Raw genomic sequence first — 23,132 nt, forward strand, 5'->3', positions numbered from 1 at the left:
GGTGAGGAGCCATCCAGGTTGGTGGTTTGCACAGAGGAGGAGGAGGCCGACACTGGTGCACACATGGGGCCTGGTGGGAGCATCCCTGCTGGTGCAAGTGGTGCAGTCCAGGGCCAGGGGCAGGAGGCAGCACAGGTCACCGTGGAGGGGCCTGTGCATGTCGCTGTCCCTGACCCTGTGAGTGCACCACCATGCACCAGCAGGGATGCCCCGTCCCAGGCCCGTCCGCAGGTAGAGGGGATGTCCATGTCAACTGACTCCCCTCCACCTGCGGCCGTGGGAACCCCTGGCCGCGTGGAGCAGGTCCTGATTGGGGTCGCGATGCGCACGGCTGTGATTCGTGATGCCGTGCGTGCTTCCCGGGAGGAGCACGCACGTCATCACGAAGTGCACCGTGCCGACGTGGCCCAATTGGGATCGGCCATGTTCGGGGGGTTCCTGCATGTGTTGGCCAATCTGACGGCCCTCTCCTCCTCTGTGCAGGCTATCCACCAGTCGTTCTCCTTGCCGTCTTCCGGCCCAGATGCCACCATGGCCCCCTGTGGACCTGCCCCAACCAATGCAGCCAGCTCGGTGGGGATCCCATCCCTGCCGCAGTTGGGAGTCGGAGGTCCAGCAGGGGTGGACGACACAGCAAGTGGACCCCAGCAGATGGAAGATGTGCCGGCATCATCGGGCAGGGCACGTGCACGACGGCGTTGGTGGTTACCATCAGCCTGGATGCCGTCGTGCTGGCAGAGGCAGTGGCGTCGCAGGCAGCAGCGGGCTCGACGTGGGAGGCATCATGGCTCAGGGCCATCAAGATCGGAGGGGCAGGCATCGGCCGGAGGGCAGGGCAACCCTGGCATGGCGGTGTGTTCCGTGTGGGAGGAGTTTGGCCAGCGGATAGATGCGGAGCGGCAGCGGGCGGAAGAGGAGCGGCTCGCCATGGCCAGGGCGGAGATCTCCATGCATCAGGCATTGAGGCGGGCTGCGTGCCTCGAGGAGGCTCGCAGGGAATTTGGAGAGCACATGGGGTTGTCCCTGCGAGACCTCGGGGCCAGGACTGAGTCCCGCCTCCAGGACATAGACATGGAGTTCGAGGATGCCCTGGCCAACATCACCAAGTGAGCCGCAGGACTAGCCCGCTGCCTCTGTATATAGTTTTTTAGTTAGTTAGTGCTAGGTTTCCTTTATTTTAAATTTTTTTTTGGACCGCTTGGACAATGGCCACTTCTTTGTACATATTTTTTTAGATAGTTAGTATTAGGTTTAATTAGTGCTGTTGGGCTCATGGACCCTTGAACAATCCTGTAAATATAGTTATATTTTTTTGTGAGATAATTTATTTTTTCTTTCATATTGGTCACACCATGACGTAATGGTTTATGTTTCATTTCATTCTACTTGTGTTTACTTTGGACAAAATCGATTCTTTTTTCTATCCTTTGTTTTTTGGTTTCTCATTTTTGTTCCCGGACATGGACCTTTTATTTGCTTTCCCAGATAGTTGTCAGAGTTAACTTTATTTTTATTTTTTAATACATTTTTATTTTATCTTACACTTGTGTCATTTTTTCTTTGATTTCTTACATGCCATGATATGGGTTTTGACATTGACTTGCACCCATTGTGTATGTGTGTGTGGCGGACATGTGTTCTTTTGCTTAGTTGCCTTTGGGGTTGTGTCATGTGATTGCATTCACTATGTGGGTGCATGCAATCCTTGCCTGGGTGTTTGTGCTGGGTATGCTGGTCATTACTGCCATTATTGTGTATCGTCAGGACCAGGGGCCAGGGGGACATGGGTGGGGGCCTGGTGGAGGTTGCCCCAGGTGGATGGGGGGTTGGGGTGGTGGGAGACATGGGTTGCCCATGGGTGGGGGCCTGCTGGCAGGTTGCCCACAGTGCTGGGGGTGGGGGTGGTGGGAGACATGGCTTGCCCATGGGTGGGGGCCTGCTGGCAGGTTGCCCACAGTGCTGGGGGTGGGGGTGGTGGGAGACATGGCTTGCCCATGGGTGGGGGCCTGCTGGCAGGTTGGCCACTGTGCTGGGGGTGGGGGTGGTGGGAGACATGGGTTGCCCATGGGTGGGGGCCTGCTGGCAGGTTGGCCACAGTGCTGGGGGTGGGGGTGGTGGGAGACATGGCTTGCCCATGGGTGGGGGCCTGCTGGCAGGTTGCCCACAGTGCTGGGGGTGGGGGTGGTGGGAGACATGGCTTGCCCATGGGTGGGGGCCTGCTGGCAGGTTGCCCACAGTGCTGGGGGTGGGGGTGGTGGGAGACATGGGTTGCCCATGGGTGGGGGCCTGCTGGCAGGTTGGCCACTGTGCTGGGGGTGGGGGTGGTGGGAGACATGGGTTGCCCATGGGTGGGGGCCTGCTGGCAGGTTGGCCACAGTGCTGGGGGTGGGGGTGGTGGGAGACATGGGTTGCCCATGGGTGGGGGCCTGCTGGCAGGTTGCCCACAGTGCTGGGGGTGGGGGTGGTGGGAGACATGGGTTGCCCATGGGTGGGGTCCTGCTGGCAGGTTGCCCACAGTGCTGGGGGTGGGGGTGGTGGGAGACATGGGTTGCCCATGGGTGGGGTCCTGCTGGCAGGTTGCCCACAGTGCTGGGGGTGGGGGTGGTGGGAGACATGGGTTGCCCATGGGTGGGGGCCTGCTGGCAGGTTGCCCACAGTGCTGGGGGTGGGGGTGGTGGGAGACATGAGCAGGTGTGCAGGGTAGTTCCCTGTGGTGTGTGCTGCCTGCAGGGGCCGTGGAGGGTGTACAGGTAATGCCTGGGAGCACACAGCCATATCGCGTGTGCAACTTCCCGCGCAGCCCTCGATTCCACGTTCCCTGCCATATCGCGTGTGGGACTTCCCGCGCGCCCCTGAACTCCACGTACCCGGCCATTTCGCGTGTGCAACTTCCCGCGCACCCCTCGTTTCCACGTTCCCTGCCATATCGCGTGTGGGACTTCCCGCGCGCCCCTGAAATCCACGTACCCGGCCATATCGCGTGTGCAACTTCCCGCGCACCCCTCGATTCCACGTTCCCTGCCATATCGCGTGTGGGACTTCCCGCGCGCCCCTGAACTCCACGTACCCGGCCATTTCGCGTGTGCAACTTCCCGCGCACCCCTCGTTTCCACGTTCCCTGCCATATCGCGTGTGGGACTTCCCGCGCGCCCCTGAAATCCACGTACCCGGCCATATCGCGTGTGCAACTTCCCGCGCACCCCTCGATTCCACGTTCCCTGCCATATCGCGTGTGGGACTTCCCGCGCGCCCCTGAAATCCACGTACCCGGCCATTTCGCGTGTGCAACTTCCCGCGCACCCCTCGAATCCACGTTCCCTGCCATATCGCGTGTGCAACTTCCCGCGCACCCCTCGATTCCACGTTCCCTGCCATATCGCGTGTGGGACTTCCCGCGCGCCCCTGAAATCCACGTACCCGGCCATTTCGCGTGTGCAACTTCCCGCGCACCCCTCGAATCCACGTTCCCTGCCATATCGCGTGTGGGACTTCCCGCGCGCCCCTGAAATCCACGTACCCGGCCATTTCGCGTGTGCAACTTCCCGCGCACCCCTCGATTCCACGTTCCCTGCCATATCGCGTGTGCAACTTCCCGCGCAGCCCTCGATTCCACGTTCCCTGCCATATCGCGTGTGCAACTTCCCGCGCAGCCCTCGATTCCACGTTCCCTGCCATATCGCGTGTGCAACTTCCCGCGCACCCCTCGATTCCACGTTCCCTGCCATATCGCGTGTGGGACTTCCCGCGCGCCCCTGAAATCCACGTACCCGGCCATTTCGCGTGTGCAACTTCCCGCGCACCCCTCGATTCCACGTTCCCTGCCATATCGCGTGTGGGACTTCCCGCGCGCCCCTGAAATCCACGTACCCGGCCATTTCGCGTGTGCAACTTCCCGCGCACCCCTCGATTCCACGTTCCCTGCCATATCGCGTGTGGGACTTCCCGCGCGCCCCTGAAATCCACGTACCCGGCCATTTCGCGTGTGCAACTTCCCGCGCACCCCTCGATTCCACGTTCCCTGCCATATCGCGTGTGGGACTTACCGCGCGCCCCTGAAATCCACGTACCCGGCCATTTCGCGTGTGCAACTTCCCGCGCACCCCTCGATTCCACGTTCCCTGCCATATCGCGTGTGGGACTTACCGCGCACACCGGTATGCACGCACACGTTTATTTTTTCTCTCTGCGCGTGTCTGTGTTTGTGGGTACCCCTTTGTACGTCATTTGTCCAGGAGGGCAACAGTATTGTACATTGGTTATGTCTGTATATAGGTGCTATTTGTTGGCGCGCCTTTTAGCGCACATTTCTTACAGGCGCAGACACGCTACCGCCTGCTTTCTTGTGGCGGTCGTGTTTGTGCCTGTTTGTGCCTGTGCGCTGCTTTGAGCGTGCGCTTTTTTGCCCTATTCTATTCCATGAATACGTGTTGTATGCGAGCGTGTGGGCGTTCCGCGCACTTGCCTCCTGAACTTTCCCCGTGCCGCCCACATTCTTCCCCATTCCGAGTGTTGTGCCCCATTTTATTCCCCATTCCGAGTGTCCCGCCCTGTGTTCCGCCTACTTTAGAGCTGTGCGCTGCGCTCGGAGTGATGGCGCAGTGGCCGTGGCGCACGACGTTGGTTGACCTGTGCGCCGGCCTGCGCCGCGCGCTTTTTCGGCGCACGTCCTCTGCTTTTCTTGCGCACGGACTTCCATGAATCGACGTGCGCTGGTTTCCCTGCGCTTTGCGCTGATTTTCGGCGCAGCGCACGTATTGGCCCCTCTGCGCCGGGATTTTCGGCGCACATTTATTCCATGAATCGGCCTGTTAATGTCTTCATGTGAAAGGTGACTTTGAATTGGGTAGAGGGTGTCCTCTCAGCCCTGGGACCCGGGACCATTACTAGGCTGGCTGTACCCTCTCAAGGCAATGGAACTGAACATGGAGGGGCTGTGTGTTCCCCAATGTTGCCATCTCTGCTAACCTAAGCCTGGGAGAGTGCATTCAGTTGTTAATCTGTAAGCAACACTTGTATCTTTCCACCTCTGGTTCGATGGGAACAGTTTCTCTCTGTCTACCTTGATTGAATGGGCATTGTCTCGCTCTGCTAGGTCACGTGTGTTGAGACCACGAAACGGATCTCTCCTGCTTGTAATTATGAGGATTGTAGCCTGAATTTTTGTCAGATGACCTATCATCTTGGTAACCAGGAACATTCCATGTCCACTCGTCCTTGGCTGGGACGCATCGCGTCTGGCTACCTCTGACTGCAGCCAATCTTGTCAGTCCTTCTATTCATTTGAACCTGTCTCCCCATCCTCATTCACCTCAATGTGCCTATAGCTTCCATATTCATTTCTATGGCTTTCCATGATAGTGGCAATCAAGCATGTGCAAGCTAGGTATATTTGTACTTTTGATGTCTTGCAGGTTCAGCTTTACAGAAGGATCTAGATATGCATATATAGCGATATGTATGTGTGTCGGTCATCTTGCCTGTGTGAGACGTAAGCATGTGTTTCGTGTCTGTATGCAATAAACTAGTGCATGTTTGTGTAGCTTCGTGAGTCGATGCCTGTGTACTTCATGCCTAAATGCACCTGCGTCGTGATGTCAGTGATGATGTCATTGATTTCTCGAGTTGCAGTCAGTCGACTTGTTCGATTGATGACATCGGCATCCCCTCCATATCATTGATTGGGCATGGCTTGAATGGCTGTCTGAGAGAGGGACGTTTTACACATCTGCAATATATCGGCGATGGCAATGAAGGATCTAAAAGTGATGTGCATCTGTAATTTCTATGTCTTCGGGCTGAGAGTCGTGCGGGGGCCTTGAGAGCCATACTCGAACCTCCGTCTTCAGTATCACAGTTGGTCTAGCACTGCCATGACCCACATCTCTTTGCGATATCCAGACTCAACATGGGAGGTATTGCTGTGCTGATGACTCTGTTGGGTTCTAGGTCATCCTGGATTTTTCTGAAGGTTGACTGTATTGAGGGCATGTCCAGCTAGGAGATTGTAAGTACCTGCTGGTTACTCATATCTAGGTGTGACAACCTGTTCCTGTACATCCTTAGTATTTACCTGCTCTGCCTTTGCCGGAGCACTGGGCAGGATGATTGAGGGGACATGGGGGGGGGGCTGTTGAGCAGGCTAATGGGACTAGGGTGCTCAGGAAATCGTGGCAGTGCTCCTGGCCTGCTTTCTGTGCTGACCTGCTTCTGCTCCATCAGGGCACCTCCTTTTAGTTGTGGAAATTCCATCTGAGAAATGAAGCAGGCTGTTGCAGTGAAGGTGGTCCTTTTTGTATTGACCGCATCCCCTGATCTGTGCATGGCTTCAGCTGTGCTGTTGTACTGCTTTGTGCCTCCTCACCAGATTTGAATTGGTGCTAATTTCAAGTGGTGCTTCTAGAGATAGGCATGCTTTCCACATGCAAAGGTATTCCAGTTTGAGTTTTTTTACAAGTGGAATATTTATGTGTAAAATCCAATTATAAATGGTTGGTGGAACCACATGGCTACTCTGTGCAGTTTCATCAACTGTGTTCGGTTGAATTTTCCACACAGATAATCCAAGTGAAAAAGCACTCATTGATGTTTATTACAAGTGTGCCAGTCGAAACAAATAACAGTAATTCCGGCTCTGGCATTTTGTCTGGACCAACACACTTCAAGTTTTCCGATGGGGGTCACGGATTTCCCGGCAGGCCTGACCTGCCGGTATATCAGGCCCCTACGGCAAAGAAATGCTGCAATTACCGGCACAGTTATTACCAGTGTCGGTAATTACAACAATCCCATTCTTGGAGTCCTGTAGGACTTCATGAGAATGGGAACTTACCGGCACTTCGCTGCTCGTAATATCCCAGGATATCAGGAGGCAGAGACGGTAAGGGCAGTTTCCCAGTATCCCGCCAGAATTAACAGCAGGATACCAGGGACTCATAATTAGGTCCATTGTATCTGCCTGCATTTGCATGTGCGGTAAAGCATATCATTGATCTTTGTGTATGCTTAACCACTTTTCTGAAAGCATCAACATAGTGCTGGAGGGGGAGAAACACTCTGTAGAAGCACATTAACACAAATCAATGATCAGAGCATACTTATAAGGAATTAAGTATGAGCAGTATTAACTATAATACAGTACTACCACTATACATGAAGCAGATACACCATTTAGTCTTAGCATTCAGAAAAACTTCCAAAGGTGTCCTCAAGGGAAGCCTCAGGGTTCTGTAGATAATATGTGATGCGTTCAGTAGCTGCAAGATCATGTGTTCTCCGAGTAATGAACACTGTCCTTGGTGCGGCTAGAGAGTATGACTTCAGGACTTTGATTTTGGGAGAAGGCATGAGTCTGGAGGATCTGGCATACCAACAGGTAACTTGTCTTCTAAGGGCTTGGACGGTTGCCAAGAGCATCATCTTGCGGAATTGGAGATTTGGAGATATGCAGTCTTCCCAACAAAGGATATGTGTCTCCAGGAAATGTACTCCATCTGCAACATAGAAAGGGTTGCTTTGCGATTTTTTGAAGAGATTTGGGGTGGATTTCTTTATTTGGAGTGATTTGTAATTTGACAGAACAATGGTGGAACCTGTAAGATAAGTTGTTACATGATACTTTGTGGGGTGGGGGTTTGGGTTGTCTTTGTTTTTTTTCTCTTTCGTTCCCCCCCTTGTCCCAATTCCTTCTGTCTAATTCCATTGTTTATGTGAAATGTGGGTGTGTGTTTTTTGTAGTAGGGCCAAAAATTGTTAAAAAAAGACATTAAAAAAATCAGATGTTCTCGCAAGCCACCATTCCACATGCAAGGGATTCCATAGGAATGCATTTGTTTTACTCATGCAGGTGTAAAACTAGGTGGTATTGCAGGTGGAGCAGGAATATTCACTTCTGTCACCAATTCCGACTGAAAAATAGTTTTACAATGTGTATTTTATTTTATTTATAAAGTGCTTAACACCTAAGCACTTCACAAGACTAAAATGGTACAAAAAATGAGAGATGAATACACAAATCATTTGGAGAGCAGATGCTCCTTCAGATGTGTTTTGAAGCGGGAAAGAGAAGACACAATTCTAATAAACAGGGGAAGGACATTCCAGTGCTTAGGGGCGAGAACGGAAAAGGAGCGGAAACTAGAAGAGGCACACAGTGAACGTGGGAGAACATGATAGAAAGTAGAAGGAGACCAAAGAGGAAAGATAAGGGGGTGCCAGAACATAGAGATATTTGAATACCAAGACCAGGAAAGAGAATAGGAGTCAGGCTTCAAAAGGCACCCATCTAATTTCATCAACAATTCCCTGGTGTGTAAGAGCAAGATGTAAACCACTTACTGCTTGGCATATAACCTTCTTTTTTTGTTCCGGGGGACTCGAACATGAGCTCCACAGATTTTTATAAGACCAAAATAATTTGCAAGTTTCTGTTAAACATCTAAATCTTAATCATAGTTCTTTTTTTTAATCAAAGCTATATGGTAAAACCATATGATACACTTAATTGAAAAAATGCTGTAGGCTACAGTAGTAAGATGACTAGTACAGCCTTGTGGGATGACTGTTTCTGCGATTGTACCAATTGTCTCACCTAGCAATGCACACTTAGACATCTGAACCTACGATCTGCCATTTACTCTACAAAATCACCATCTACACTGTGATATGCAATGTGGAAAGGGTACTGTAAAAAAGTGCCTCCCCTACAATCATGTAAACAGTAGACAATTGGTTGGGTGGAGAAAGATGATTTGCTCCTGTCTTCTCCAGGAATAGATATCAAAAGAATTGGGCAAAATCACGATTTTTTTGTTAACGGGGGAGCAATTCTCGAATGGGACAATATCATGAAATAAATGGTGCAAACGCACTGAGAATTGGTTACCCCCTCACTACTACAACACTAGGAATAGCAGAGATTGAAAGATTATAGTCACACAAACTTTAACCTACCCATAACATTTTACTGAATTTCAACAACACATAATATCAACTGGCAAAGAGAGGCATATTCAACAAAAGTAGCAAAAAAGGTTTAGTTTTAATAATGTAAATATTAAAAAAGGCAAATTCATACATCAGTGCATCAAAGTGAGACACAAACTATATATATAACCAATGAAACAAACAGGGAAAGTGGATGATCCAATAAACCCTACTTTCACATAAAAATGTATATACGACGACTATATTTAGACGTTATTAGAGAAGTTAAGTGTCGACATGTTTCAGCCAAAAGACGAATTGGACATTTTCCCAAGTGTCCATTCGAAGACGAGTGTTATGGCCATCTTCAGGACAAACGATTTCTTTATAACAAGACTTGTGTGCGATGTAGATGGAGCATCATAGATCTAAAAAGATATATGCACAATTGGTTAGCTTAAAAAAGTCTAAACAGTATATTTTCTGTAGACTACCTTCTACTAGTATATTCTAAAAATGCATTGCGTTATTGAGATAGACATTTGATGTGATATACTGTATATATAAAAAACAAAATGTATTCAGGTATTCCTTAACAACAGCAATTTATACAAAATAACAAAACAACATTGTGTGACAAACAATTAAGTTCAATCTCTTACTTGTTTTCTCTAGATAAAGTGTGACAGAGTCGGTGAATAACTCATCCGTCTCAAGAATATTTTTCTATCGGTCAGTTACAAGTTGGTGAGGTGGATCGTAGATTCTGTGGCAAGGGTCACCTTGTCCTATACATTAATTATAGAAAAGATATGCTTAGTTACACGTAGTGAGTATTAGTTCATACTATTTATTTTATATTTTTTATATATGTAGCATAGTTTTAATCCTTATGCTAACGATATTTTAAATCAAGCTAAAATGGTTCTTAAATAAGAACTCCTCAGGACTAGGCAGTTATCAGCACACCATTCCTAAATCCAAGAGTTAAAGGAATTCTGATTTTGCCATCATCGGCAATTAGACTTTTGAAGGTGATAAATAACCTATTAAGAGGGGAGGCATGGCCGAGCGCCGATGCGATTGTTTTTCCCTAACGTGTGTGCTCCCACTCCGGTGGCTTCATTACCCCAATAATAATTGCACAATTTGTTAAAAATAAGTTTAAATAACTTCATTACTTTCCTGATGGTCCGTGGTGCTCCTCTGAGTCGTGGAGCTGATTCGCTTTTTGTTTGAGAAAGGACTTCCGTGGGCGAGGCCTGTGACTGCGGCGCCAGGTAGAAAAGCATCCAGGGTCTCCTGTCAGCATTCGGGTTGCACGCACATGAATTTAGTCATATATAATTAATCTGGAGGCTTCTTCTGAACATTTTAAGAACTGAAGTTTGAAATAATTATAATTTCAACCTTTTACTCACCAAAAGGCCTACACCTATCTAACTACTGAGGGACAGTATACTATAATACACTGGGCATCATTACAAGTTTGCCGGTCTGGTAACAATGGTGCCAGTAAGCTTACCTTTATGATAAATGGTCAGCTGTTAATACGAGAATCACAGAGGTTGAGAGACGTGTTAGTGATGTAGAGGATGTGACTTGGAGAGTACATGCAATTGAGAGCTCTGTTAAGCATCTGCAGAAACAAACAGAAAACCTTGAAAATCGCAACAGAAGGAACAACGTTAGTATTGTCGCCCTTTTGGAAGGCTCTGATGGAGATGACACGATTGTGTTCCTTAATACAATGCTTACTAAGCTCCTGGATTGACCAATGTCTGTTCAACTCAATATTCAAAGGGCTCATCAGATCGGACCCCCAATCCCAGTGCAGTCTCCCAATAACGCTTCCAGAACTCTTATTTTCACATTACTAGATTACACACATGTAATACTTATAATGGTCAAAAAGTGAAACTATCAAAGAAACTTTTATGGAATAGTTGAAAGATGTTCATTTCCCAGGATGTATCCAACTCTACCACTGCCAGGAGAAAAGAATTGCTTACCTTCAGACCAGCCTTAAAACAATTAAATGTCAGATGTGGTATTATGCATCCAGCCATTCTGAAAGTCACCCTAAATTGTCATACTTCTGCATTTCAAAACCAAATAGACCTGAGTCACTTTATTCAAAATTATAAAAAGGAGCAGATGGACACATCAAGACCACCTACGTGAAATTCAACACACAATGTTATACATTGTTACAATGTATTACTCCTGTTACTCTGCTGGAGCGGGATGTGAGGGAGGCTATCTTCTCTGCGGCCCTCCAACCCCCCCTTTTTCTCTTCTCTTCTTCAACATGGATTGGCGTGGCTTTTTCTGGTTAGCCACAGTCTTCTTTATGTTCCCTTTCTTTACACAGTTGCATATCATATATATTCATGTTGATTTTGTTTATTTCCCCATATCCCTCATTTGTCGTACCCTTTGTGTACTTACCCTGTGCACAGATTCACAGCACCTCATTTATAGAAGGTTTCCTAGTAGGTATTCTAAATATTATTGTGATGGCTGTTTTTATTACAACTACAATTTGTATAAGGTTATAATACTGTTTTACATATATTACTTTGCTCAAAGGTATGACTTTTAATATAACTTCTTGGAACGTCAAAGGGTTGCACAACCCCATTAAGAGGCAGAAAATACTTTCACATCTTAACAGAGCTAAGCCGTCGATAGCTTGTATCCAAGAAACCCACCTTTCACAAGCAGAAGCTGCTAAACCTAAACACCACTGGGTAGGCCAAGTATTTTTGAGTGCAGCAAATGGGAAAATAAATTGAGTGATTACTGAAATAAATAAGAGGTTTAAGTGTAAAATAATAGCTAATTAATCTGACGACATAGGCAGAGGGGTGGCTGTTAAACTACTTATTGAATCGATTGAATATACAATTCTGAACATATATGGTCCTACATCGCCAGATCCCCACTTTTGGACACAATTTAGCAATCATATTCTTCATTCTAATCTGAAGAATTTCATTACTGTGGTCATTGTAATGGGATTGTTGATCCATTCCCTGATAGGAAATCTAGTGTACATTTTAAAAAACACCAAATCCCATTCACAATTCACTAACTTTATATGAGAATTGGGCCTTATTGACACCTGGCGCTTAACTCACCCCTCAGATTTGGAGTATCATTTTTTTTCAACCCTAATATCGAGTGCATAATTCTCTCCGACCATGCACCTGTTCATATACATCTCACCCCACCGCAAACTCCATGTAAATCCAATAGATGGAGGTTCAACTCGGCCCTTTTAATGGACAACCTATTCACACCCTACATAACCCAACAACACAGCCAGTTCTTTGCAGAGAACAGAAGTCAGGACACTTCTGTAGTTAACAATTGGGATTGCTTCAAAGCTGTCTTATATCGCTCTATTATATAATTCGCTGCAAACAAGAAAATGAAACTTAAACAAGAATCAGACGATATCCTCAAACAACTCAAAATCTAGGAATCTGTATATGCACACAACAGCCCAGATGCTATTCTAGATAATATTACCAAACTCAGGGTACAATATAATGGAATTGTTACACAATACTCTTGTGCAAATATCTTGAAGTATAAAGCGAAAATATATCAATCTCTAATAAATCCCTTGCTTCATACCTTAAACGTAAAAAAGAAAAAGCCAGAATTGCTGTAATTAAAGATCAAGCTGGTAACAGGACCTTTTCAGATGAAGAAATTAAGGTCTTTTCTAAATTCTATCAGAAATGATACACATCAGAAGCCTCTCTTAACAATACACACATTAATGATTTTCTTCAACGCATACCTCATACCACATATCCAAAGATTGATATGCAGACGTTTAGTGCTCCTATATCTCCCAATGAAATTGGCAAAGCTATAAAAGATCTCAAGAAGGGTGAAGTCCCAGGATGCAATGGTTTTCCCATCGATTCTTTTGCTCTCTTTAAGCAACTTTCAGTACCCACACTTACTGAGCTCTTCTAGATAACAAGACACAAGGTTCTTTTTTAGAAGCTATGCTGATAGTTTTTCCAAAGCCAAACAAAGATCTCAAGCTCCCTCAGAGCTACAGACCTATATCCCATATTAACACAGATTGTAAGATTTTTGCAAATATTCAAACAAATAGACTCCTTCCCCTGTTACCTAAATTAGTCAAACATGACCAAGTGGGATATATTAAGGGTAGAGTTTCCTCCTCAAACATTAGACTTTCCTAAATATCTTAGACAATATCTATGGAACCAAGGATTCTTATGCTGAGGTCTCCCTTGATGCAGAACAAACTTTTCATCAGGTAGAGTGGGGTTATATGTTTGAAGCCCTCAATTGGCACAGGTTTGAGTCTTCTTTTATCTCCTTAATAAGAATACTTTACTCCAATCCCAAAACTGCTATTTTTATTAATGGGCAAATGTCCCCATACTTCCGCCTATTTAGAGGCACACGCCAAGGTTGTCCACTTTCCCCACTCCTTTTCATTTTAGCCTTAGAACCCTTCTTAGAAGGAATCCGACAAAATAATAACATAAAAGGAATACAGTGGGGCAGTGTGAAGATTAAAACTGCGACTTATGCTGATGACATATTACTGCTGCTAAAAAATCCAGATACCTCTTTACCACATCTACTGCACATTATCTCACACTTCTCCTTAGTATCAGGTTATGCATTGAATACAGACAAGTCGGAAATCTTACCCCTTAATTTACACTGTACTAAAAATCATATTCAAACATCAGGTATGAAATGGTGTCCTAATGGTCTAAAATACCTCGGCATCCATATCTACAACTCTATCAAGGATATCATCAATCATAACGCTACATCTCTATTATCTAGAATCAAGGAATTTGCTAACTCCCGGTCTCCTCTGTACCTGTTTTGGTGGGGTAGATTAGAATCCATCAAAATGATGATATTGCCTATTGTTATGTATCTCTTTTACATGTTACCAACACCTCTTTCCTCCTCATTCTTTAAATCTATAGATTTGTGTCTAACAAAACTTCTTTGGGCATAGAATATCGCTATGTAAAGCTAAAAATCTGCATGCCTTTGGAGCGTGGGTTTCCCTGACTTTAAAAAATATCGTATGGCTTTCATCTTGCAGCAAGTACAGCTATGGTTTACTCACTGACAATCTAATGATGTACGCCAGTGGCTAAGCCTAGAGAGAGACATGGTGTCCCCTCTTACCCTGGTGGATTGCTATCTCATCAAAACGAAAAATAGATTCATAAAATGTACAAGTATTATTTTATCTGCCACTACCTCAGAACATATATGTTTCCACATATTCCAAATCCCTCCAGATACGTTTAATCATATCTCTGGTTTGATTTGTTGATTAGAATCAAAAAGCAATCAATTTTCTGAGGACCGTGGCTCTCTCTGGGCATCAAATATCTTAATCAGATTTTGATACATGGTTTTCAAATCACGTTCAATGAACTTGCTACTAATTTCCATGTCTGATCTCATATATACAACAATACATATCTATCATTATTTTGACTATCAGAATTGGTGTGTCGTGCTTGCCTATTCCATATAATTGAACAGTACAAATAGATGTAACAATTGCAACAGAAATATGTTTCAATCTTTCACAAGGACAGCCGACATGTGTTTCGACCGGAGTCGTTTTCAAGGCTGATAAAACCAAACATGCGATACAGCAATAACAAAATAAAGTTTTTTTTTAATGGTAAGAACATAATCAAAATACATTAGGAGTCAAAATCATAAGATAACAGAACATAATGAATTGGTTGTTTCCATCAATGATTATAATATGTATAGAAGGTTTAAATACCCAAGATTGTTTCATCGTATGGAGAAAATATGCTGAGGCAGATAGAACAAAAAAAAGAACACAAGGCCTTAATTTACCATACTTGGCTGTCAATGTATAACATGACTTAGTAGATAGATGTGCAATGCGAGAGCCCCATTCATAACATGGCCACTAAACACTCTAGTGCCAATAGTGTTTATATCTCTGGGTGTCGTGCCTATGAATACTTAAGTCCCCTTCACCTTACAAGGGTACAAGAATGCTCTTAGTGTGTGCACCCAATAGTACTATATTAGGATGCCATGCCCATTAGATTCATAATAATTATCTAGGGAATTGAAGGAAACAAATTATTGTAACTGTCCCTTAAGTATAGGTATGACCACTCAACCGTTGTCATTAACAAGATAAGTATTTGATGAATGGAATGAATAGTCAGTAATGGGCTTATCACTATAGTGTCGATATTGTACACGGATACATACTTCACAAAATGTTTGAGATTGTATTTATATGGTGGCTCAAATTTCACAATATCTGTAATGAGATAACATATATGTTTTACTTAAGTAAACTACTGGCTGAGATATAGATTGTATTAAGGTCCATAATGGTGCAATAGACCCTCTAACTCACCACTGTTGTATTGTGTGCATCAATCTGCAAAAATGGAATGGTGCAGTTGATTTGTAATCTTCGTTGTGTCCAATCAGCAATATATATTATTTCATGTCTTTTCCGCTAAATCAAAATATATTGATCTGTTTATAATTGTAGCCAACAAATATTGATTGTATTATACCACCCTGACTCTTCAGAGTCAAGGTAGAAATGCAATCCAAACGAGACAGCATGCATAATGCATTGTAACTTAACTAGAACATAGTGGAGAGAAGAATAACCGTCATGAGTTAAATGCATGTGTAGCGTGCTTGTAGAGACACCAAGCCGGCGATGAATACAGTGTAAATACTGAAAAAACGAGCTTGTGATGTGGTGCCTACCCTGGCTTGATGCCTGATACGTCACACGCTTGCGTGGATGACCGAGTTAGGCCCCTGTGTCCCTGCATGTGCCTGACCGTTGCGATGTTACTGTTTGTAAACAAACCGCATCGAAGATGTTAAAGCAAATGCCGCCGGTCCTATAGAAGATACTACACGCTGCCGATGTTGTATTGTGGATACATTTGAGTTTAGCATATTATCAGGAAATACGTGTCAGAAATGGAATTGAAATTGGCATCTAAAATGCACATGCCACAACAATGATGTTGTTCAACATGCAAGAGCATAAAAATGTGTACAATGGATCTGAGGCAAAATATATGGGATTTAACAGTAATAGTCATTCCACTGGAAATGGCCACTGGGCGGACAGTATCAAATTAATGAATTGAATAAGTGTAGAGAAAAAAACGGCGTTACGTGGATGTGCTTAATGTGGTGAGACATGAGGGCATAAGTTAGAGTGCAAATGCCATTAAGAGATGCTTGTGCTAAACTAGCCATCAGGTACATGGTCCAATACATATCTACAAGACCAGATCTTGATACAGAATGTATGACATATGTTGACCAAACGGCCAAAGCTCCAATATATAAGGAAATTGAATGTGCAGCGGCCATGCTGTGTGGATCCCACATTTTATATTTGCTGTTACTAGACGCAGTAGGTCTTACAGACCTCGGACATATAAGAACATTGAATAATCAAACGTTGAATTATATTCCTCACAAGTCACCCAAAGACATTAATTTCATTGTCAATATTAGTTGCACAGTACAATAAATATGCAATCCTCTAGCATTGACGTGTATTAAATAGTCACATGTTGGAGTTCTTAATAGTCAGACTGTGATGGATTCATTCTCTGTACCAAAAAAAGTCATAAGAAGACGTGCATCTCATGATCGGGATTGAGACCGACCTTTGTATATCGCAAGAAACAGATACATTTGGCTTCCATTTGCCTTAATTTGATATGAACATTACCACCGTAATCTGAGTAATCACAAATAATTTTTATCAAGCTGGCTCTGTACTGGAAGCGGAAACTTTAGGATCCTGACTGTTCAGATTGGCAAGATGTTGCCTCATTCTAACACAGAGTTGTCTGATCGCACTGCCAACATATAGCTTACCACATACACATATTATTACATACACTACAAAAGTGGTGCGATAATTGATAAATACTTTAATAGAGATTTTAAGCCCATTGGAGTCCGAGAATTCCATGGTGTCCATTTATGCATACCTGCACATAGAACAGGTTCCACATTTGTGAAACCCTTTAGCAGCTTTTAACCATGTGCTGCTTTGCCCTTGTTTATTGGTGTCTGTCTCCAGAAAAGAGGGACTCAATGTATCCCTAAATCCAATGTATCCTTAAATTTATCAATTTAAAGCTTTCTGCTCCATTCATTTTGTTGAGCAGATACACGCTATGCACAGTGTTAGCACTCGTGCTATCAGGTTTTTAATGAGATTGGGCTCTGTGTCAGTGAATGCATAGGTGAAAATTGAACTATTTATTTTAAATGATCAAAATTCATTTGCCAATTGGCGTTTAGATTTCCTGTCAGGTTTTAAAAAATGTAATTCACTTGCCATTGATTTAATATATTTTATCATCCGGTGTCTTGCATTTTAAGTAATCTCTTAATTAGTCAGGCGATAACTACATTGTTTTCTTACTGTTTACCGACGTAATGCTGTAGACAAGTTGAAGCCTGACCTTCATTGCCCAGCGTTGCTCACGCCCGTGCACCCCTGACGCGAAGCCTGTTTGGCCTGTTTGCGGCCTGGGTTGTGGCGTTCGGTGAACCACGCTGTTTCTTTTTTTTTGTTTTGTTACTTTTTCCTTCTGCCCTATCAAGTCTAAAGGTATTTTGCTCGCCCCATGCTGACAGTGATTTTTATTGAGAATAGGAGCAACAATGTTTAAAATCCACTATGGAAGGGATTTTTTGTGGAGTATGAATAATAACAAGGGGGTTTTTTCCCTTCATATTTTGTCAAAAATCTGTGGGTCAGGAATAGAATCAAAGAAAGTTGACAATATTTTTCCTGAGGTACATTTAGATCTCTGTATCTCAGTTAAAGCTGCACTATTAAACACCAGGTCAGCTTTAGCTCATGCTACAGAGATACACGTACTAATTCAGTCTTACAAATTGGACATTCAGTTTATGACTGAAACCTGGTTTACAGACACGTCACATGCCATGTTTCACCGTTAAATGGTGGGAGGAGGAATTGCAGTCATTTAACAATCCTATTTAAAGATTGACCACTTTAAATCCACTCAGTAGGACAGTGTGTCTGAGATCGGTACAATGACTCTTACCATCACCACAAATGACTCCTTATCGATCCTACTGGTCTGCAGGCCTCTGGGGGGCGGTGACCCCTTTTTTAGAGGGCCTGGATGACTTACTTGCTACACTAGAAATGAAATACAAGGAACTATTGTGTATAGGTGATCTAAATATCTGGCTAGAGGATCCTACCAAGCCAGATTCTAAACATCTTCAGAAACTACTATTTCAACATGAGCTGTCAATATTAACCCAGACTCCCTCACATAAACTAGGTCATTCTCTGAACGTATTCTGGCTAGAGGGAAGGGGATTAGTAGGAATGATACAGTTCCCATGTTGTGGACAGATCATTATCTTAGGCCTTTTTCTGTTAAGGCAGATAAACATGAAACTTGTGGCTCTGTATCCAACAGTGTTAAACCCGCTCATTAAGAAAAGGAACTCTATAGCATACCTGGTGCTGAATTAGGGGAGGCACTGAGTCAGTGTGCCTTAAATCCAGGGTGCAAGAGCTTCTTTGAACAGGGGACTCAAATAATGAGTAATATTTGTACACAATATGCCCCTTTGAGAATAAGTACCTTTAGAAGACCTTCCAAGGCATGGTTTACCACACAGCTCTCTGAGCTTAATTTAGAACGGAAATTTTTACGAGAATAGATGTCATTCATCAAAGTTACATGAACATGCCCTGTTAGCAAAAAAAGCATTGACTAAATATATTTAAAAAAGCTATTTTCCGAGCAAAATCTAATTTCCTAGCTGGAAAAATTACAGCTGCAGCAAATAACCCTCAAGAGCGGTTTAGAATAATTGATCATTTTGTTAATCCCAACATGAACCCAGTGAAGACTTCATCTGCAGATCATGTAAATGGACTGAATATTTATTTGGCTGAAAAAATCTTGAATATCCAGAACAATATCATGTCCCAAAGGGAGCCTGAAACTATACCCCATTTTAATGATACTAGCAAAATTAACAAAATTATTAAGGCAACAAAAAATGTAACTGCTGGGAATGCTCAGCTCAGTTTTAAACAGGTATCAGAGGAGGAAATTTGTGGTCTTTTGTCACAACTAAAACCTACAAATTACTCCCTTTTTCCAATTCCTGCATTTGTAGCAAACGGCTATTGCTAGAATTTACTCCTTTTATGACAGAGTTTGTAAATACTTCATTTACAAAGGGATGGTTCCAGAACCTTTGAAATTGTCAGTTGTTTCTCTGTTGTTGAAAAAGGCTAGCCACCATTCTGAGGATTTTAATCATTATTTCCCCATTGCAGATCTTCCATGGGTGGGACATTTTTTGGAGAAATTAGATACTCGCCAGCTCCAAAATTATATTGAAGATAAGGGTATTCTTCACCCTTTACAATCTGGTTTTTGCCCCAAATTTGGGACAGAAACGGCATCGGTGATGGTATGGGACTAGCTGTTGCAAACGCGTGATGTAGGAAAACTTTCCCTGCTTGTAATGCTCGACCTATCCACTGCATTCGATACATTGGACCATGGCATCCTGCTAAATAATATTAAGAATCTAGTGAATGTGGATACCTGTGCCTTGGCCTGGTTCGCCTCATTTCTTACTGGATGTAAACAATGTGTACAGGTGGGAGGTTTTATATCTGAAATCCTTTCCGAATTTTGTGGTGTGCCACAGGGTTCTGCACTTTCCCCTCTTTTATTTAATATTTACCTCCGCCCAATAATGGATATTCTGGAGAAATACCATCTTAGGTTCCACTCTTACGCTGATGACACGCAGCTGTACATCAGACTTGATGACGTGGAAGACGCCCTTGCAAAGGTTGGTAGATGTCTGGAGGAAACAGGGGTTTGGATGGCACAAAATTGTCTTCAACTTAACCCCAAAAAAACATAGGTTATTCTATTTGGACCAAAGCATTTATTGGAAGGGAAAAATAGCCCGCCCTCACCCCTGTTCCTGTGGTCTGGACTTAAATATGCCACGAAGTAAAAAAATCTTGAATGTGTCTGGCAGAGCAATCGGGGGCTGTAACGGCCAAGTTTCAGCTCAAGTTCAATCAGTTTTTTATAATATCTGTCTGCTGCGCTAAGCACTCAATTATGTACCTGACACTGATCATGCTCTGGTTGTGGTAGCCTTGGTTAATTCTAAGCTAGACTACTGTTATGGACTCTTGGCTGGAGTCCCGGGTAAACAGATCCTTCGCGTCCAAATGGCACAAAATGCAGGCGTAACATTGGTATTTGGTGCATCCAAAATCACCCCAAACTCAGGCTTTCGCCGCTGCCTTCATTGGCTGGCAGTAGAAGACCGCATAAAATTTAAGATTGGCTGTTTGGTGTACAAATGTATGAACGGTCTGGCACCAAGTTACCTAATAATTAAACTAAATCTGTACCATGCTCCTTGGGCCTTGAGTTCGGAAGACAAACATCTGCTCACTATCCCAAGGACAAAATGTGTTTCAAGAGGAGACGGTTGATTCTCTCCTGCAGGGCATAGATTGCGGAATAGCCTCCCGCTCAACGTAAGGAGGGCACATTCCTTCCAATTTTTTTGAGCAGGGCTAAAGACCCATCTGTTTAAATAAAAACGTATTTTTCCATTTGTGGATTGCAATGGCACTAATGTTTTGGATTACTAATATTTCCATCTAGTCTATTGTTCCATCTGTGCCAGGGTGCGATTTAGTTTGTTGTGCACGCGTTAATAAATAATAAAAATCAATCAATCCCTGATGGTGTGAGCTTTTGTGAATACAAATTTAGATTTATCCGCAATGAAAGGACATAAGTCCTTATCTAGGAGTTAGATGTTCCAATGTTTATGGACAAGTTTGTATAGCAAATATGCATCCCATATATAATATCAGTACTCTTAAGATGCCTTTTAGTTTTGGTAGAGGGAAGCAATGTTATGATTCTATCAACCGTTCTATATTTCGACATAGTGCTGTTGATGTCATCAAATGTAAACCCCTTTGCATAAATCTTTCAGCCAAGAGATCACATTCCATAGTAAAATCCTGATCATTGCTGCCATTTCGGCAGGCCCTGAAAAATTCCCCACCTGGTATATTACGTATAGTTGAAGGAGAGTTCCGGGACTTTTTTTTTATTGTCCCTACGGGTCGGCCATGTGTTTGTAAGCATAAATCGGTAGATCGTAGGAAACTTTCCTATGGACCTTACCCGACTTTTCGCCCCTTATCGCACTCGAAATCAGCCTCCATTTTGTGATAATCCTATCATTCCGCCGCATCGACCTGGCTCACCTGCCTTTGCGGCACTAAATCAAATCCCCCGCCCCTGAAACAGACTTTATCAAAACATTCATATTCCCCGCCTCTATCCGTGACGTGACTGAGCTGCGTAGGCAAACGCGCCCAGGCGTCTTCTACGCGACTCCACACAGACCCCGGAAATCAACACAGATCAGCTCACAATACAGCGCACCACAATTCGGAATATGAAACTGTACTTTGAAATCAAACCGCAAGATTGTAAATGTGGTAAAGTACATTTATTTGACATCAAATGTTTAGAGAATATTCAGCGATTTGCATTTTTATTTGCTCATGTTCCAAAAAGTTCGTATTGAGGAACGCGATGGTCCTTTGCTGTACACAGGGTCTTAGAGCATCTCACAATACAGCACCACAATTCGGAATGTGAAACCGTGGTTTAAAAGCAAACGGCAAGATTGTACATTTGGCAAAGTACGTTTATTGGACATCAAATGTTTAGAGAATATTCAGCGATTTGCATTTTTATTTGCTCTCGATCCAAATTAGTTCGTCTTGAGGGAAGCGATGTTCGTGTGCAGTACACAGGGTGTTGGTTTACGATAAAAATAAGCTCTTCTGTCGCACTGATAATCGCATGGCTGTTCCAACAACGAGGCACTAGGCCACCACAACGGTAGGTATGTTGCATCTAACCGTTAGTACCGCGTAAGGGCATACTTGTACTTGGCGATCGTCCCATAAAATGGTCAGGGTGGTAACGTTGTTCACGCGGAGAAGCAACTGGCGGCTGTAGAAGCCGTCCGCCGGTGTCTGGTACTCGTGACACAGACAGTAGTGAATGATGTACCTAAAAACATAAAAAATGAAATTAGTCTCACCATCAGATCCTTATTAAAATTATTCATTTCATAGCGAGGACAGCGCTACTGGGTGTACACAAGTGTTTAAAGGCGTGGCGAGGCAGGGAGGGGGGGGGAGTGGAGTACAAGGTAAGTAGCATAAAATAATAAATAAATAGGGCCAGCTGGTGGCAAGTGCAAGGTAAGTGCAGAACAAGTGCTGGGAAGGGGGGGCTGTAGGATACTGAGACAGTCCCCCAGTGCAGGGGTTGACAGGGAGGCAGTGCAGGTGGAGAGTGGAAGGGCCCAGGACCGAGGTCGCAGACAGTGGACCAGTTGTAGCAGTGGATAGGGAGAGAGAAAGCAGAAGCAAAGAGGAAGGTTTTGAGGTGCTTCAGTAAAAGCAGATGTTTCTCCTCCAGATAGTGCGCGGTAGAAAACACTATGCCACATAGAACGAACAAGTACAACTGAACCCGTCTTTAAAGCCACTGTATAGTAATGAAATTGCGGTATAAACTCATCAAAAGTTACTTACATTATATTTGCATTTTCCATTGTGTCTCTGTGTAGGGCAGACCCGAAACACCACTCCTTCTTTGCCGACGTTACTTCTTCTAATGAACGTGGCTCATCGTTTTGTTTCTGAAATTTTATTCATTATCTTTTCTTAGTCTTTCAGGATGGTCCCGGCCTGTCAAGGTCAAATCACAATAGAACCTTATATTGGGTCGTGGGCCGTTCCGCCACCCGAGCAAAACATCAAAGCAGCTGACCTTCACTTTGAGCGAGCACACATTTCTAGTTAGCTCCAGTTAGTGTAAGGGCATCTTGTCTGCGTGCCTTTTTTTTTATTGTCCCTATGGGTCGGCCATGTGTTTGTAATATGGAAACATTCTATAATTTTTGTAAAAATGATTTATATTACTGTTTGGTTTAATTGCAATGGGCCTGCAACATGAGGAGACTCGAGAGAACAGACAATCGAA

The sequence above is a fragment of the Ambystoma mexicanum genome, chromosome 7q, assembly GCF_040938575.1.
Source record: "Ambystoma mexicanum isolate Mex_15411 chromosome 7q, UKY_AmexF1_1, whole genome shotgun sequence".
NCBI lineage: Eukaryota > Metazoa > Chordata > Amphibia > Caudata > Ambystomatidae > Ambystoma > Ambystoma mexicanum.